Consider the following 4724-nt stretch of genomic DNA (forward strand, 5'->3'; position numbering starts at 1 on the left):
CCTTGCTGGTTGGTCTTAAGCCCTCTTATCCAATCTTCTTTCCTCCATACTCATAATCCAAACTTTTCACCTTTTTAAAAAATTTCCAAATCATTTGATTGACTTTATTATTTCCTCTCTTCCCTCTTTTTCAAAGTTCCCTCTTTCTTTGCTTAAAATAATGGGATTCCAGACTATCGTAGGAATTTGGTAAACGCTAAAACATAAATTCCCATGAGCTATATTTTATTCAATATTGAGTTAATTTTTCAATCATTTTACTTGAAGTCTTCCCCCTAATAACTATGGTCACCACTGACCATAGGTCTTACATTTTTACCGTGTATTTTTCTGCTTGATTACCTTCAAATAGCGATTTTATTATACATAGTACTTTCTATGTGCCTTTTTATCTTTATGGTATTTAATTTAATTATTCCTTCTCAGTTTATGTTTCTCCAGAACTAAAGGATATTTTTGTCTGTCTTCTTCACAGTCAATCTTGTTCTTTGTACAGGAGTTATGACCAAAGAATGGAACTTCTTTCAAAAGAAGAGATTTATAAAGGTTCTCATTCATTCACTAAAGATCAGACTTAGTATTATAAACTTCTGTCATCTCTAGATCTTCTCTGTCTTTGAGTAATATCTTCCTAAGACTCTAGATTCATTTTCCCAAGGCTATATTATTGTTGAAATATCTAGATATATCACAGTTATTTTTCATTGTGGAGTCATTTATTGGTCCTAGCTGGCAAGACTGCCATACTTTTTTCCTTAGAGGATGAAGGAAGTGGTGATGTTATACAATAGAACTTTGTAAAATCTATTGGAAGGTTTGGAAGACTACAACAGAAGGCAGGAGTGGGAGGAGGGCATGAGTCAGAGGAATGCCAGGAAAGTTTGTATTTGAGTCTCACGTCTTCTGTGCCTGTGGCTTTGTGACCTTGGAAAAACCACTTTCTATCTTAGAACTTCAGTTCACTGAAGATAATACAATAATAATTCATAGGATTTTTTGAGATCCCAGAGTGATAATACATATTAAGTAAGTTTGTCATTACTTTTATTTTTTGGTTTAATGCTACCCTGTCTTCTCTGGGTAATAGTCATTTCTCCAATTGTCAGAACTTATGGCAAAGGAAAGGCTTCCTTCAGGAGAAGTAGTTGAAATAACTTTTAAAGTTTTGTGTTTTTGTTAATCAATCAAACATGGAGGGGCTGGGAGTTGAACCCATGGCCTCATGTATGCTAAGCATGTGCTCTACCACTGAGCTACACTGCTCCTTCCTTGAAATAATTTTGTAAATGTAGGCTTTATTATTATCCATGTATGGTGAAGCCAACAGATCAGGAGATGATGGCCATTGAAAAGATAGTTTGTTACTCACAGTGCCCAAGAGGAGGGCACATGCCATGTCACAAAGGGCCACATGGGGAAACACCAGCGTTGGTCAGGAGACAGAAGAAACAAGGGGTAAATATGGGCAAGAGCCTTCATTGTGGCTTTTGTGGGAAGGAACAGTCAAGGCAGGGTAAGCAGGATTGGCTAGTTTGAATAAATTCTGAAGACTCTGGGCCATAGAAGCTGTCCCTAGTTGCCTTGAACATGGCCCTGGTGTTATTAGGGCAAATGGATTTTGTCCTAGAGTGTAAAAGCCTTGTGAGAGTTCAGTAAAGGAGGTGGTATGGGTACAGAGTATGGACTTGTTAGTTTGCATATGAAAGAAACTCTAGCAGACGAGTTGTTTACTACCTCTAGGATTGGCTAGCCCTGGGAGGAGCAATCTCTCTGGGGTCAGAAAGGCCCCAGATGTCAAAGCATCAGAAACATATGGTTAATACAATCCTCTCACACTCACCCTGTCGTGAGATTTCTCTCCCAACTCACCTAGTTTGGTCATGCTACAAAGGAAGGCATACTGTCTTTATCAGGCCCTTATTAATACACGTATACCTTGGGTGTGTAGGGATAAGATGGGTACCAAGTGGTGCATTATTAGAGAACAGTTCATTTATTCATATATTCGCTCATTCATTTAAATACTTACTAATCAACTACAAGTATGTGAGGCAAAATTGCCTCCTAAGAGAGAAAAGTTGGCCTTGGGTGATGAGCTATAGAACAGGGAAGTTTCAGTTGTAGTGGCAACAGGCAGCATGGAAGCCATCAGACTGATTCAGAGAACTTTAGGACAGAGAAAGCTGGATAAAGGAGAAGGGGGTGCTGTGGAGAGGGATGGATGGGAGGCTGGCAGTGGGCTGAGGAGCCCCGGAGTTGGGGAAGAGAAACAACAAAGGAACAAAGTCTACCACAAAAGGCGAGAGGCTCATCATGGACAAACTTTACTTCACAATTGAGTTTGGAACCAGTCTTATTTATTTCACCTTTCTGGAAGGATCTGGTTTCCTAAGCAAGGAAAATAGAACAGGAAGTGGGATATATCTGACGCATGCTCCTAATTACAGCACTTTTACATACAGAGACCTAAGAATAGAAAAAGAAGGATGTTTAAAACTTCTTTTGAGTTTTGAACCTTTGAAGAAACGGTACTCAAGAAATCAAAGAAACAAATGAATTTTAAAATCATACCTTTGAAAACAGGCATGAGATTCACCCTCATTCAAATCATTTCCAAGATAGGCCAGGGTGTCATTCTTTTTCTTTCCATTCTGCAACCAGAGGTCATTGTTTCTGTGAGTTTCACAGTGAAATATCTGAATGACTCTAGGAGCAGAAGGTAAGGGAGAGTGAGGGATGAGGGGGTTAAGCTACATGTACAGGTTCTGAAAAATTGTGTGGAATCCAGACTTTAATGTGTCGTTGTCCAAACAGTTGCACTAAGTCTTAATAGCAGGATTCAATTTCTACATTAGACCTACTAGTCTTAATACAATAACATGGTTTTAGCCTGGGCTTGAGGAAGAAAAAATAGATGAGATTTGCCATAATTCCAGCTGTAGTGAAGTAAGAATTTAAAAATTAACAAATATGTAGTGTTGGACTTATCTGGTGGCACAGTGGTTAAGAATCCACCTGCCATTGCAGGGGACATGGTTCAAGCCCTGGTCCAGGAAGATCCCACATCCTGGGGAGCAACTAATCCTGTGCACCACAACTTATGAGCCTGCATTCTAGAGCCCATGAGCCACAACTACGGAGCCCGCATGCCACAACTACTGAAGCCCATGCACATCGAGCCCGTGCTCCACAGCAAGAGAAGCCACCTCAGTGAGAAGCCCGCGCACCACAATGAAGAGTCGCCCCTGCTCTCCGCAACTAGAGAAAGCCCACGCACAGTAACAAAGACCCAACCCAGCCAAAAATAAATTAATTAATTAATTAATTAATGTAAAATGTAATGTTACAGGTCATGTTTCCCAGAAAGAAGGCTCTGAGACTAAATTTCCTTACAGAAAGTTTATTGGGGGGTGTTCTTAGGACCTATGAGGAAATGAAGAAAGTAGGATTGGGCAGAAGGAAAAGCTGGGATGTGATATAGTCACACAATATCTAGATCATCCCATTGGGCTATTTGGTGCTGAAATGTCCTTGCAGAGTTACCCCAAATTGGAGAATGGGGGTGGGGCCTTTATACCCTGATGTTGATCATTTGATGCAAGCCACACACAGGAAAGGGTGTGATTGTGGGCAAGGTGACTCTCCTTAGCAGAGGACAATCTCTGGGTTTGAAGTTAGTGAGTGGGAATTCTGCTAAGAGCTGTCATATGTCAACACACCCAGCAGCTGGGGTGCTATAGTCTGAGTGTTCGTGTGACCCCAGGATTCATATATTAAATTCCAACACCCAATGTGATGGTATTAGGAGATGGGCTCTTTGGGGGGTGATTAGGTCAGGAGAGTGGAACCCTTGTGAATGAGATTAGTGCCTTTATAAGAGATCCCAGAGAGTTTCCTTCCCCTTCCACTATGTGAGGATACAATTAGAAGTTTGCCACCCAGAAGAGGACCCTCACTCAACCATACTGGCACCCTGGTCTCAGACTTCCAGCCTCCAGAACCATGAGATATAAACTTCTGTTGTTTATAAGCCACTCAGTCTGTGGTATTTTGTTATTGCAGCCTGGATGGACTCAGACATGCGGGAAGAGTGCTTCTGATCTAAAGAAGTTGGGGGTGATCTTCTCACTACAGTATCCTCTTTCAGGCTACCATAATCATTGTACCAATGCTCTGCAAAAGAATGAGGAAAGAATAAATTTATTTTATCAAATAAAATATATAGCTACTTCACTGAATTGGGATTGGGGGTGAATGTTTGCTTATGTTATCTTCACAAAAAGTGTTAGAGCAGGCTTCCAGGGGCAGTACAAGACTGCTCGTTCTCTCAGTCACTCACCCATTCATCCTTTCATCAAGCATTTATTGTGTCTCCCAGGCAGTGAAGATGTTTCAGGAACCAGAGTAGACCCCATAATGTTGACTTCACCGCTTCCCATCCCCAGTCATCTGGTTTCCCAGTAGAGGACAAATATGAAGTTAACTGGGAATTTGGTCTGTTGGTTCTCAAACTTGAGAGCTCCCCAGGTGAAATCTAAAATTGACCCCTGCACACTAAGAGCAAGGAGAGACAGAAGAAAGAGAGCACTCCAGATCAGTAGATGGCAGTTTTAATCAGCAAGGGGACTTCATCTAAGGCTTGTTTAGGGTGGCCAAGAGACTAGTAGATCTCTGCACCTGCCCATCAGAATCTTAAAAGTTTATATAGCGATCTTAACTGGGTT

This window comes from Balaenoptera acutorostrata, chromosome 11 (genome assembly GCF_949987535.1).
Source record: "Balaenoptera acutorostrata chromosome 11, mBalAcu1.1, whole genome shotgun sequence".
Classification (NCBI taxonomy): domain Eukaryota; kingdom Metazoa; phylum Chordata; class Mammalia; order Artiodactyla; family Balaenopteridae; genus Balaenoptera; species Balaenoptera acutorostrata.